The 15686-nt window shown below is 38.3% G+C and overlaps 1 protein-coding gene across 2 annotated transcripts in view; it reads right to left on the bottom strand.

The window, feature by feature from the left end:
- Window positions 1-15686, bottom strand: part of LOC139126295 (paired box protein Pax-6-like) — a 115963-nt gene that overhangs the window by 99689 nt on the left and 588 nt on the right. The gene's annotated exons all lie outside the window — the stretch shown is intronic.

The raw sequence follows: 15686 nt of genomic DNA, 5'->3' as shown, positions 1-15686 counted from the left end.
TATTATTTGCATAAATTATGTCGTTACTATTCATGACAGTTTCTTCTTCCTGTTATTTCTCAGAAAATGAAGTGATCTGTTGCAAAAAAGAAAATCAGTAGTCATTTGGATGAAGATTGTAGCGGATTTGACTTAAGTCAATTTATCTAAAGGCACGATACTAAAAATGCTTTAAATTTGTCTGTTATTCATTTGGGCTTTCTGTGCATAATGAATTGAGTCAACAAGCTCATGTCTACGCGACTTGCATTATTTGCTTTGTATTTGTCTGGTTTAACCTTCCATAACGCAAACGGCTTTATATCCAATAATGCCTTTTGCTTTACAATTCAAAAAAGTCAATGTATGACTACGCTCTAAAATGTGTGTTTGTCTGTATGTCTGTTGTCTGCGGATGTTTGTCAGTGTGTCTTTTATAGTCTGTTTCAAATGCTCCTTTAGTTTGCCATGCTAGATACTATTGAAACCTCGGTATCTCTTCACATATACATCATTTAAACTTCGGTATCTCTCTTCAAATACACAGTTTTCTCGACAGATATCATTTTTTATATATATATAAACAAGATATTGGATCTTGTTTATTAAAATAGATTCTATGCATTTCGTTTATTTGGTTGGTATGTCTACCTATCTACCTGTAAAGCTGAGATCGTGTAAGTCCACAGAACTCACAAGTTTTACCTATATACCTTAAGGGAAAATATTCATCCAATCATCGCTATTCATTAACGTTTGGTCTGCCCTATCTGTCTCTGTCTACTCTCATTGTCAACAATGACTGTGTCTGTCAGTCTGTCAGTCTGTCTGTCTGTCTGTCTGTCTGTCTGTCTGTCTGTATGCCTGTCTGTATGTATGTATGTATGTATGTATGTATGTATGCAAGCATGTATGTATGTATGTATGTATGTATGTATGTATGTATGTATGTATGTATGTATGTATGTATGTATGTATGTATGTATGTGTGTGTGTGTGTGTATGTATGTATGTATGTATGTATGTATGTATGTATGTATGTATGTATGTATGTATGTATGTGTGCATCACGTGTACGTTCACTTAATTTTTTGTTCAGTTTCTCTGAAACAAGTCAGTCGTGACGGCAAATCAGTCACACTCTATCGAGGTGTCGCTCCCTTTGTTGTGCACTTAACGGCAGCATGTTAATTAAACACGCTGGTAAAGCATCAACCAACCCAAGAAAATATAGCCATTGGCACTTGACGTTGGGGCTGAATGAATGACTGCAAAATTTTCGTATGTACATGAATAATCAATGTACAACTCTCAGGATTCTGATGTTGAAGGTTGCAGAATGGTAGACTGACTGTGCACTCTCCTGTTTACACAGCCAGTAGCTCGATACAGTGCTCGTCTGCGTCAACCGATCTACCGGTGCTCGCCTCAGGCACGCGCCTGCCCGTCCGCTACACGGTACGGTTACCCTAGCTTAACCCTAAGTACGTGCGGGCGGCTGGCGGTCAATTTTCCGGGTCACTTCACGCAAGGGCTCCCGAATTTCGGTCGATCCAAAATCGGCGCTTGACAAAGGATATGTATTAGCTGAACGAGCTTGATTTCGACGCTCGCCCCTTTTACATAGGTTGTAATTCGCTTGTTACTGCAAATCAATTAGCCCATTCTATTCGAGATGATTTAGACTTTCCTTGTGTTACCCTTTGTTTGAAAAAAATAAGTCCTTGTATTTCTGTATATATATACTGAAAATGTAACCAAAAGCCTTTGCGAGACCGACATAAAATGCGTGGATACCCCTTTCTGTCCTGAAGAATTTGTCAAAACCATAACTTTCATGGCGGGAAAGTTTACCCGCGTATGTCGTCGTGTTTTTCTGCGTTTTAGATAAAAATTTACACGACAGAAGGCGACACCAAATTTTGAAAGAAGGAACTTTACAGGTCAAATCTCTCACTAAGTGAAATCGACATATTTTCTTCTAAATGGCGGTTAACACGGCTAATGCACCAGGCCAGATGGAGACACGGCGGTAGGACGACCGAGATTATCACGCCTAACACTGTCTCCGCTCAATTGAGAGAGCAGCCATGAATAATTAATTTGCCCCAACTTCGATTAAGAACAGAGGATTTCTTACGTCGAATGGCGAACCCATCCACCCATGAATACAAATCAGGCAAAATGATCTACGTGTTGGTTCTCTATGCACCGCTTCGCTTTTTCTATGCCCTGACAAATTGCTTGAACACAATTCGGAACAAGTCCCCGACCGGCCGGCCCAAGGTCCGACCGTCCCGTCGCGTCCATCTCGTCCCGCAACTGCCCCTTTTTCTGAGGGGAACTCGCAATCCCAAGTCAAACGCTAGAACAGCAAGACAAGGAGTGCTCGATGCAAGGAAAGGGAAAAAACCCGTTAGTGCAAGCATTGACGAATGAATACACGAGGCAGGCTGCATGGAGTAGATTTGGAGGGCGACCCGCATCGCGTTCATAAAGCAACATAAAGACCATAGCGCAACACAATAAAATAAAGGACCGCCCAGTTCAATTCAAATTGGGGGTTCTGGACCCATCTCGCTCATAAGTCATGGACAAAATTGCAAGTTACCCGTCTACCCTACTCACACTTATTTATTCGCCATTTTACGGCAATCGGTAGGCCATTTCACAAGTAAATAAATTTTCGAGTGTGACACTCTGTGTCTGTTCTGACAATAAATTTCTCCGTCGGCTGCACGACAAAAGGCACAGCACCAACATGCTACGCCGCTTGCAATTCAATGGGTTTTTCCAGTGCGATATTCATCTGAGACAGCCTGAGCGTTTTTTATCGCCATTAAGAAGAAGTTAGCCCCAAAACAACAGTCAAACTTTCTGAGCAGAACCAGTTGAGCCATGTTTAAACATGTTCGCTCGTCCAAAATGTCCTCCAGCCGCTCAAAACCACGAACGCGTTTTAAATTTTCTTATTTCGCGTTCTGGTCGGGTGACAGACTTTGGAGGATTGTTGCATGCTTCTGCAAGATAAGTACACAGTTCTTATATTTTGTGTTGTTAGAGCGACTTTACCATGATTGCCTTTTGCTATCTAATTTAACGAATAGTTTCCTAATCTAGGCAAGCCGGCAAGCCTTGATCTCAGCCCCTTTGTTTCTCTCTACCCCATCGTATCATCGCCTCAATTCACGACCCTGCCAAGCTTCTTCCTGGAACAGTTTTTTTTTCGCGTATGTCAAGCCGCGCCGTAATACGCACGATTGGTGGAGATGCCCGTATGCAAATTAGGTGATTGCCCCTTGAATTATATCGAACAGATTTAACTGAAAGCAGAGATAATTTATTAGATTAGGGCCTATTATCCAAGCTATTGATAACTGCGAAAGGGGATGCATAGTAGTGTACATATGTGGTCCTGTTATAACAAAACGAATTTCTACTCTGTTCCGACTTGAATGGGTCTTCTATCCTATGTTGTGCCCAGGCAAAAATTCAAGCTGTTTATGTCCCATCGGCAGCAAAATAGTGACTGACAATAAAAACCATGGCATCTTTTTTCTACTTTTTCGAAAGCTGTGGGGAAGGGATTTCCCCTCCAGATCGGGGCAAAGCTACAAATCTGTCGAAACTTGCCTCGGTAATCGTCTGTCGTGTGACTGAGTGAAACCTCAGTATGGTTTGGGTGAAATCCAACCCCGACGTCTATTTAGGAGTTACCCTGCGCCTAGCAAATCGATTAGAAAGAATAAAGTAACTACATAAGAAATTAGGTAAGAGTGGTTCTGCTTTATATTTCAGCTCACGTAGGGCTAGAGTCCAAATGATAATTTGCGTGTCGAATAAAAGTTGTCCAATTAGACTTGGTGATCGGGTTTTGCGTTCGGTTCCTAATTGCTCTAACTTAAGCCCAGTTTAGGAGACAGTGTATGGAGGGTGTGTTTGTACGGCGACTGACTGTGTGCCTCCACACTTTCAAACTGCGCTAATTAAAGTCTCCATACTTGGAGGGCAGTTTATAGATAGGAGGGTGAACGCGTGCTCCCGGCAACTTTAATCACGGAAGAAATTGAACACTATTTGTAATCTTGGCGCGCTTGCTAACACTACAAGTGGTACGGCTGCACGGCGCGCTGTAATAGTCATGGCGCGACACAGTCGCGAAGTAAGTGCGCGCACGTGACGCTGTCCGCGTCACTTTGACAGGCGAAACGCGCATGAAACACTCTTTTCGCAGTTGGTACAGTCGAAAAAAAGTAACTTTCCTCAGAAAAAATGCACTCAAGAAGCGGCGTCAACCGATGTAAGAGCTGTCTCAGATGTTATATGGGCCATGCTCATTCTAGTGTTATTAAGTCACCAGCATTGTCTCGTCTGTGGCGTAAAGGAAAATATTATTGAAAATTTATGCAATAAAATATTCATACGAGTACTAATGAAGTCCCATGTATGCGTAATTAGGTGCACAGCGCATGGAGTAGATGCAGTGAGTTTCCCATTCTATGATGGCAAGCCGGCTACAGAGAGACCTTGTCAATACATCGTGTATGAACCTTTTATTTCAGAAAAGCCCGCTCGCTGTTTTTCCAATGGGGGTGTAAGACAGGGCCTACTATCCTCTATTCTAACACGGCCTTAAATAATAGCCTTCGAGACAAGTGTTTTTTTTCTTTCCTTCATTTTTGGGAGGGGGGGGGGAGTAGTCGGCTTTACGAGACTCTATGAGCTTTGTTGTTAAATCTGTTTATTAGATCATTCGCTGCCTCTGCTTCGTCGTCGAGAAATCGTTGCCAAATTGTCGTATAACCATCCGAAATTAGCCGCCATTGTTTACCAGTCAATACTAAAATTGTACGTTAGCGCGCGCTCTATTGTGACGCGCAGCGAGGCGCTTTTGCCAATAATCACAGCGAAGGGGACTGCCGCTGAGCAGTACACTAGGAAACATATAGCGAATTCGATTTAACATCTAATTAATTTAAAACACTTTTGAAGTAGTGTGCGCTGTCGAGTAGGCTTATCTTGTGCGTAAAACGTCGATTCTGCACATTTCCTATAGAGTCGAATGTGGCGAAAATATTTGGTTTGAATTCACAAAATAATGTAACTTTTATTTCTTTAGTTACTGCGTTTCTTTTATCACTAGTCGGAAACGTGATTTCAAAATGATTTGAACTTAAAAACGTCTTTTTTATTCAGACTTTATTTTGACTTTCAGACTTTTTGGGGTGGAGCGTGTTTTCCAGTACCTGTCAAATAATTTGTGAAAAGCAGTTGTTAAGGAAAATCATAAAATATTCATCGCATATATGTGTAACCCAAGTATTGGCAATTAAAGCCCATCTCTGCCTTGACTCGCGGTGGACTATCCTCAAAGCATGGCAAAGTCTGTTAGGTTTGTGAAATGTCACAACACGTCATAAGTGACGTGCTGATTCGCTTGAAGTGTCAGAAACGGAAGATTTTCAGCTTCGAGTAAAACATCTTCACAATGTGTCAGGAAGTGAATATTGTAAGTCCCTCTAAACTTGTGATTCATCGGAATTTAGACCGGGGCAAAATAAGACCAAGATCAATGTAGAAAATTAGTCTAGAATATTGTGGTAGATGAGGAAAAAAGGCCTGGATATATATTGGATAGAAATGACCAGGAGGGTTAAAGTGGCGGGTACTCAGGTGTTTTTAAAAATGCAACCTTTTCTGAATCAGTGAATCGATGTAGCTTTCAGTCACCAATTTCCATCCTCAGCTGCCGACACCGTTTTGGATAGCTGAGAGAATAGTGACGTCAGACTCTAAATGTGGATTACTTGACATATTCTACAATTTGGCTGTTTCCTAGGCATTGAATAACACCCCTTGGATAACCATTCAAAATACATTGGCTTTAAATGACCAGTAAATGTTTCTTTTGATGATCTTTTTACAATTTTTGTTTCGTATGTCGATTGCATGTTCTTTTTCAATGCTCCAAAGCATGTTTATACACCCACTATTTAGCTTGTCAACAAAGAGTCTACTCGTGTAGGATGCGGTGTTATCGTTTCAGTTTGAATTCTACTCCGGACCAGCAATCACCTGTTAACAATAACAACGCAGTTGACACACGTATACATGCTGCATTGACAAGCTGAATACTGTGCATCTCAACATGCTTTAGGAAGTAAAATAAACTGTAGTTGACATTAAAAACAAAAAATTGTGAAAAAATCAACCAAAGTTACAGCTACTAGCCCCTTAAACCTGGAATTATTGACCTTTACCCCGTGACGCCCTCTAAAACGATCTCGTGCGTAAGTTACCCACACACACCACAGATTAAAAACAATCACGTGTTGAAATAAGAATTAATCAGAATCTAAAATATAAGACTGATGCTTTAAGAAGCAATCAACGTGTGTGTTCTATTCTTCAAATGGATGGAATATTCAGTAATGTAATATAAAGATATACTCTGAATGAAGACACCTCCAATCGCAAACATGCGAAACTCGGACAACTAACTTTCTGGTTCACAACAAATCCCGTTTTTTGCAACATCTTTTCGCAGGAATATCTAACGTTTGGAACGACTCCAGTTATTTCGTGTTTTATCGGCTTTCATTTACAGGGATCCGATCCTAGATAAATCATCGAACGAGTATATTTTCATCTCTTAAAATTTGATAAAATGAAATTATCTATGGCAAACTTGGTTTTACAGCCGTTTTAAGTTAAAGGGATTGGGCGAGGGCGGCCACTTTTCCACTGGAGCGAAAATTATGATGCTCAGATCTCGACATCGGGTGATTTTGTTCTTTGTTTCGTAATGTAAAATCATTCAGGCGTTGGTTGTTGAGTTACCATGTCACGCGACCTGCGATTTTCTTGCCCGTCACTTTATACTCGTTTCCATCTCTAGCTATTAAAAATATCAAAATATAGACAGCAGCACGCATTCTGTATTACGATGTTACGTAGTCATTGATTGGTCGATCTCTTGACGCTTCTCCAACACGTGATAATATACTGAAGTTTTCCGTATGCTGATTGGTGAATGTATTTCAAGAAGAGCAGTAACACGTGTCGACACACAGTTCGCCTTTTCGACCAGCAAATTGTAATCGAAAAGCGTTGACACAAACTTGTCAGCGGCTTCGTATTTCCAAGAAGTGGTATTACACCATTAAAAAGTCAGCATGTGTAAGTCTTCATCATGTTTGACTGTACCATATCGTTCTTAATCTTTCATTCCTTTATATTAATATAACACTTTCGAATTACATAGTTGTTATAATTTATCTACACTGGGTCGCTTTCATCACATAAACTAAGGCAAACTTCATCTAATCCGTGGTAGAAGCTGGGAACAATCTTCAGAGAGAGAGAGAGAGAGAGAGAGAGAGAGAGAGAGAGAGAGAGAGAGAGAGAGAGAGAGAGAGAGGAGAGAGAGAGAGAGAGAGAGAGAGAGAGAGAGAGAGAGAGAGAGAGAGAGAGAGAGCACTACATCTTCCTGAGAGCTTCATAGAGTTTTATAAAATATTTTCATGGGGAAAAAAACGCAAAATAGACAGGTATCCAGAGTTGGAACAGGTATAGTAGTAATATAATAATATTATAGTCTCTCACTTGATCGAAACATCGACGCAGACTCTGAACAATGATGGAAGGGAAAATGATGGAGATAGAAAGCAGGGCTACTAGAAAGATCTTTCAAATTTATGGTGGAGATCACCCCTTTAAGGATACGCTCTGCCAGGGCAGAATGGACAACATAAACGAATCATCTGACCCGTCTCATGTGCTCCCGGCAAAGCTTATAACAATTGTCTTGATTGTGAGATACCGGGACTTATCGCTGTTTCAAGTTCCATTTGCTAAACAAAGGACTCGCCTCGGAGATCGCTAGAGCCAAATGTTCACAAAGGACTAACGGTCCTGCTTATGCGATGACAGATAGAGACATCTGTAGGGAAAGAACATAGCTGAGGGCATTTCCCATTCTGTCGGAAAATGAACTATCAATCTACTCAGAACTTTAGCTACATGAAAAGTTTCTAGTGATTTAAAAGTGTTCTTCTTAATCAGGGTTTAAAAAGTTTTGAAAGTAACGCACATATATGTATGTATGTATGTATGTATGTATGTATGTATGTATGTATGTATGTATGTATGTATGTATGTATGTATGTATGTATGTATGTATGTATGTATGTATGTATGTATGTATGTATGTATGTATGTATGTATGTATGTATGCATGCATGCATGCATGCATGCATGCATGCATGCATGCATGCATGCATGCATGTATGTATGTATGTATGTATGTATGTATGTATGTATGTATGTATGTATGTATGTATGTATGCATGTGTATATACACGTACGTGCGTACCTACGTACGTATGCTAAGCACTAAAATCACGTTTGTTCTAACCGAAAAATTACACAGCACAGGAAGCAAAAACAAATTATTACCGTTTCATCTTTTACACATTTAAAGCTTCGCGCTGTCTAACAATCCAATCAAACATAAACACATAAAACTCATAATTTGAAATACTGAAACAGCAATACAATATGAACTATAATTCTTGCGTAAATCAAAATATAATACAATTAATTTTAAACCTGTCTATTAAAGCGTTGACGAATGCTATTACTTATGAAAAGGAAAAGAAAATTAAACATCAATACAGTCAGATTTGGTTTGTCGGGGATGCAATGTGCTTACATGTAAAAATTCATGAAGCGTTCAAAGTAGTAAGGCCAACTATATTCATAAACCTTATGCGGACGGCGAAGGTTAATATTACAATATTACAAAAGTCAATGCCAGATAGATTGCCATTGTCCAGTATACAATCAATACCAAATTTGCATATAATACTCCGTGCTGAAAATTTCCTGTGAAAATATTGGTGGACCCATCCAACATATCCATCACCGCATAATTGACTGAGTCTAGTACAGGTTCCTAATGTAGCAGCCTTACACGTAGAATTGCTTTTCCTAATAAAGCTATCAAACAGTCAAGAGAAAATGGAAAAGTTTTGCTATCCCTACGTAAATGACGAAAGTTTCAGTCAAACGGCAAAATTCTCCCTGGAGTTTGAAAGTTTGAAACTTTCAATTCCTTCAAGACTATTGGCGGTCATTTGTGGTGTGCGTGCAGACATGAAATTTCTGTATTTCTGTCATTGCGGGAAAGCTGATAGTTTTCCTATTCAAAAAGTATCAAAAGCTCCACACTATAATATCTCGTAAGGTAAAGATATTCTGAAATATCTCAAGGAGGTAAATACATTTTGAGGTTCAACTCCTAGGGCTGTTAGAACTCACATAAAGAGAAGGAACTATCAAAGGCTCACTCAGGCTGAACAGGCACACTCTTTACATATTGCAGCAAGCGCGGAATTATGTTTTACTTTGGTAGTGTTGATGATTGCATCATTTATTTTGAAGAAGGCAGGTCGTGAATTATTCTCACTTAGCTTGTATATATAGTGCAATATAATTTCGAACCGCGAGCCATAGTGATTGCCACTCGGGGAATTTCTGTCCGTAGTTTATAGCGGTAAAGTTCTAGAGGACTTTGAGTTTCGAACAATTTCCTTTTCAACTCATGTTAGTAGCTCCGAAGTACTTGAAAGCATGATGCCGCTGAAGTCCCGCGTAAACATTGGCAGTCGGTAGCTTCGTCAGCTTTGATTCCACGGGCCGATAGTTCACTGGTAAATTGAGCAAAAATGTTCTATTAGATATAATTTTCGTAACAATCGCGAAGTTAACGAGCTCTTTAGCCGGTGTCCGTACCGGGTGACGAATTTTGTGTGATTATACTATGGCTATGATCGTCATCTGGCAAGACAGACGGCAAAAGAGTAATCACATTTTCTCGGAAATGCAATGAATTTTCAATTTTCAGTTTATTATATGGCCTATCTATATTCGAGCCTGTGCGAATTTTGCTGTCGGTTGCAAACTCATTTTTGGCGGGAAAGGTCATCTCGTTTTGCGCCCTCCTCGGCCGCGTTCGTGTTTGTTCCAATAGTATGTTACTGTTCAGCACATTGACCAGTTGTGAATCAAAGGTCAAATCAATATTGATATTTAGCATTTAAAAATTTTATAAAATTAGTTTCACTCGTAGCTATGATCTCATATAAGTCAAACATGAAAGGATACGCTACATTTTTAATTTAATTACTGAAAGGAAATCCCTCGCCGGAGGGGAACATTCCTCAGGTTATATCTCAGTGCCTCTGGGCAGCAAATTACGCCAACAAAAGACCCAAACTATTAACCTTTTGAGTGCTGCAATTCTTCCCACCAAAAATTTAGAGCAACATTTTACTAGTTTTTTGTGAATTTCTCTGTAATTTTTTTGATGATTTTGGACCAAATGGCTATTACATTTCATTGGCTTCATTTTTTATCAAAATTTGTCGCAAAAATTCGAAAAAAATTGACTTGGGTAAATTTTATAAAGGCAACAAAATTGACTTCGCCGCTCAAACTATCAATCTAATACGATCGTCAACAGCCATTGATGTTTTTTGAAGGATTTATCCAGCAAACATCACCATATCACTTGTTAACGGCTAGCCGATAACTTCACACGATAACTTGCTTGTTTGTGTGAATGAGCCACGCTCCATGATTTGTCTATCTGCTGGTGATGAAATCTTTTCATAAAAGGTATCTGTTTAACTTGGCATTTTTCTGACCGAATCGCGGCAAGAGAGGGACATAATCGTCACAAGAGTCAGATCCCAAAGATTCAAAAGCTGTTGTTCATATTTCACTTCTGAATCTCTCTTTAAACCCTTTACCGATAAAGGAGGACAACAAATTGACAGTCTTGCTGACGTCATTAGAAGCTAAAGATAAAAGCCGAGTTTTTTTGTAAATTAGTTTTGAGTATTTTTAAAAGAGTCTTGTACATTGTACTAGAATGCTATCAGCTAGTCAGCATATCAGTGCAACAAGATTTGGCATATATAAATCAATAAATCAATAAATCAATAAATCAATATATATAATATAATATAATATAATATAATATAATATAATATAATATAATATAATATAATATAATATAATATAATATAATATAATATAATATAATATAATATAATATAATATAATATAATATAATATAATATAATATAATATAATATAATATAATATAATATAAGCCTTGAAATTTAATTGGGTATTTCAATTCACCCTGTTATAACTCACACAGAAAAAACTAAAGTTTGTAACACTCTAAAACCCCCATAAACATTGAAAGTTTTGCAAATATCACACCCGAGGAGCAAACTGATCGATTTTGTAAATTTATATTAAAAGTGACACTTATAAGAATCATCGGAGAAACAATTTTACAAGAATAAGGGAGCAGTTTTTGGTTGTCCACGCTACAATGGTGAAAGAAAAAAGGTGGGGTAATAACGTAAATCTGAGTAAATTCATCACTGAACTTCTTTCTGTATGATGTACACTCTGTCATCAAAGAAAAGAAACTTACTACATGGTAGTTATGGTAGTCGTAAAAAGCAGAATTGTAAACAGTTGCAATCGCAATATGACAAGTTGCTTTATATTCAGAATCACCTTCAATTTTTGTGGAAATCAATACAATTCTTTCGTAGCAGTAAATGGGTATTTGGTATTTGGAAAGCAAAGAGCGACAGCATATATGCTTTAAGGTGTTTTAATTCAATTTATTCTCTGAAAATTCTCCCTTGAAGAATTGTCCGGGTCGTAGGTAGGGCGGATGCACAAGTGTAATAGAATGTAAGCTAAAAAGACCTATGGAAGCATGATCATTTATGATTCATATTTCATTTATTTTTTTCTAAATTCTGATATTCAGGTCTGTTCCACATTGCCATTTCATGTGAAAGGAGATCTATATATTTGTGTTCACAATTTGGCAATACGACGATTTGTTGACAAGTACCCTGTAAATCGCCTTGTCAATTATCTTAGCTCAGTGTTGCTGGTGCCGAGATATTTTAGAAAATACACAATGATTTAATCGATATCTCCCGCGTATTTTATTGTAATATGGTATATCCTTATTTACTACGAATCTTGTCAAATCGAAAACAAGAGAAGGCCATTACCCAAAATGTTAATGAAGAGAAGACAGTGGGCTTAAAATTGACGTAGGGCCAGGATTGCAGACTACAGGAAGACAACTTTCAGGCGAGAAGGGTTGTCGATCTGAACTTTAGCTTAATTAAGGTCCTCCATCGCCGCCTAGGGCTGAAATGAATATTTCATATACCAGCGTATAATGGTTTTTAATTACGTTTTATCTAAACTTCTTGATGTGGTCGGGAAAGGAAAAAAAACTTTTCAAGAGTAATCAAAGGAAATGACAAAGTTATCAAAACTTTCCAACGCCTTCTGAGTGATTTTTGGAGACATTTTTCATTAGAATCGCACATTCCGATTGTACATTGTACCGTTTCTAGGTTAATAACGGTCTTGCCTTGTCATTGACATATCTGCCCAAAATTGCATCTTATTACAGTTACTGATCGGGATTTTGATTATCTTAAGATCTAAACATCTTCCATGGAAATGTTTAATACATGCAGGGTCTTCTTTTTGAAAGTTTTCTTCAGCTGCTAACGATATTGGCTCTGATTCGCGCTCTTAAGAACGTCCTTTGTACGGTATAATTAAATGCATTCGATTTACTTTGTCACATGTTCACATGATTTTGATTTATAAGGGCATGTTTGCGCGGGAAACACCTAATCGTATTATCTCACCTGTAAATCCGCGACCGTATTTTGCAAATCAATTTGGAATAGAAGTCCGTGGAGAATGCTGCCACAATCCCTCCGCAATTTGATCTCATTTCAACGTTCACTCTTGACTAAAGCCAAAGTTCAAAAGTGAACGACAAAGAAGACTTGACAACTTCAAAAATCGAAATTGCGCGGGAACTATAAAATTTGTCAGACTGAACGGTAACTGTCAGGATACAGCTAAATTGTGTGATTTACACTCGCTTGTCTGGACCGCCCGAGAGGCAAGCTATTTTTATCGCAGTCGGGGGTCATAGCATACAGTGTACTCTTTTAAATTTAATAATTTTTCAGCTAAATCTACATGTCGTCTGCCTGATGTTCTGCCCTACATGTATATCAACGATAAAAATTCAATACTATAATTAATTAATGTGAATACAATTCGTTGAGCATTACCGTAGTTTGGACGATATCCGATCTGTGTAAAAATTGCAATCGCATTTTGGAACAAATAATCTGTCATTGTTACGCGAAAGTGATCATACATTTTAGAAATGACAAAATAATATTCCGACGAAAGAATCCCAGCATCTTGCGCTGTGATAACGCCAAAATTTACCTTTTTGTTATACAAGAGAAGGCAGTCCGTGTTACAATATTTTAGCGATGCATGCCATTAGTCAGATGAAACAGTAAACAAGTTTGAGACTACAAACGTTGATTTCAAGACTGTTTTGCTAACATTTCCTCCGCGCCCTTCTCAATGAAATTTATGCAGACCGAAAATTCATTTGACCTTACATGAATGTGTTTCGAGAGGGCTGTGACGAGATATCGTAAAAATGAAATGCGGTGTTCGTAAGAAATTCAAAATGGCGGTGTGGGTCATGGCTGTTACTGTTCTCTCAGATCCCGCACAGTCAGATGTTGCAGCGGCAAGCCAACCGTACAAAATACCGTGTGAGAGTTATCTACAAGTGCTTATTTTACAAAAAATAATCATAGTGACGACAATAACATGGGAAACTGGGGAATTTTCGCACGATCGAGAACAAAAGTGCACAAAATGAACGTTGCTCGGCTGTGGAGGAAAAATGTTTGCCTATGACATTACAAAATTCCGTCAGCGCTGCCAGCTCACATTTCTGACAGCCTTGTCAAAGAGCACCAGCGACAGCATTGTGCCTTTCCCATGGTAACCCTTTCAAGCGTTTGGAAAAATTGTGGATTTTGACATCCAGACAAGAGGATCAAGGGAAGGTGACGAAGTTTGGATGCCTTTTTGGCAGTCATTGTTGTTTCTACGCCAACTGAGGTTTTCAGCATTCTCATGGCGCTGTCACGAGAAGCCGCTGTAGCGACAGTGCACAGTGAAATGTAACAATAATACCAAAACACAGTGACACTCGGTTGACGCTTTGCTTTGTTGTAATCAACGAATGACGATTACACTTCAAGAACCTTTTGAGTATGCCATCAATTGACGTTATGTTTTCTTTAAATTTTCCAAAATTGCACAGAATCCAATGTGGTTTATTTTAACGAAAGCACTAGCAGCGATGTGTTTCCTTGTTTCAATCCAAAAATTGAACCTACTACCGGCAGTGTATTTGAAGAAAAATTGATTCAAAATTGGCATATCTTTTCGAGTTTTCAAATTGTTAAAATGACAAACGAGCAGACTTTGGAAGAGGAGATTAATTTTGAAAGGCAAACGACAATATGTGGAGCAAAAACAAACGAAACAATTATGGTGGTAAACGAGATATGAACGTCAAGTTTAGGGTTTTAATGTAGTATCTGTTTGTTACGTATACTCAATAAAAAAGACTGTATTTACTCATAATAACATAAGTACGGCTTGATAGGATCAATTACAATATCATTAGAATTAATGAAAGGCACTTGTGTAAGGTCACAAACAGCCACTCGGAACAATATTTGAAAACATTCTACACTTTTGATGGATACACTCTCAAAAAGATTACAATAATTCTGGATTATTCAGCATGATGTATCGACATCGGGTCAAGTTCGAACAGGTGAATTATCCAGAATATGATAGAACAACGTCATACTACACTGGCATTTCTCAGTTCCACGGATAATTTTGCCCTGTCTAATCTTTTGCTTACTTCAAAAAGACTAGACTTTGATCCAAGAGAATGGATCACAGTTTCGTCAATACAATAACCTGTTACAAATAATATCATTATTTCATTGTCCTTTCAATTTACGGCGAATAGTTTTAATGTACTTAAATCTTTGCATCGTCATTTCAAAGAAATCATAATTTCAACAGAATTTGATCTGACAGCACATTTCAGTCATACCCTGCACTATCAAAGTTGAAAATATCCAAATTATGAAAACCTGTATTTACCATTCACGAACAGTGTTTCCTGTTTCGAGAAAACGGAGAAAACTCCCTGATAATTTTAATGTTTGTGATCAAAATGCGCGAAATTGAAAATCACTTAAAATTGAACTACTATTTGTATGTTGGCTGGAAGGATGACACGAAATATTTCAGGACCGTAAAATGCATGTGGCGATTCGACAAAGCGTAAAGCTTTCGACTCTGTAATACAATATGTCGATCATTCGAATTTAAGTGCACGCTGAATGGTTTCCAATATATGATAAAAATCAAATAAAATCGAGTCAGAAAAAATTACATGTTTTCTGTTCAAAGTGAGTAATTTCGTATCAAGGGTAGATTAAAAATAGATTTTTACATTTCACCAAGTCTTTTCATTTGTGGTCCGAGTGGATCGTATCTTGGAAGGACTCTCCATAAAAAAGGTGAGAATTACTTACTACATGGCAACTTCAACGCAGTGAGGCCACACAAGGACTACTGCGGACCATCAGTTTCTATGACGACCGAATCACCCGTCAAAAGCAATGATTTTCCACACGACATGCAGCAACCCCGATAGTGTGTTATTA

The sequence above is a fragment of the Ptychodera flava genome, chromosome 1 (genome assembly GCF_041260155.1).
Source record: "Ptychodera flava strain L36383 chromosome 1, AS_Pfla_20210202, whole genome shotgun sequence".
In the NCBI taxonomy this organism is placed as follows: Eukaryota; Metazoa; Hemichordata; class Enteropneusta; family Ptychoderidae; genus Ptychodera; species Ptychodera flava.
The sequence above is the reverse complement of the archived record's forward strand: the minus strand, read 5'-3'. Positions and strand labels throughout refer to the sequence as shown.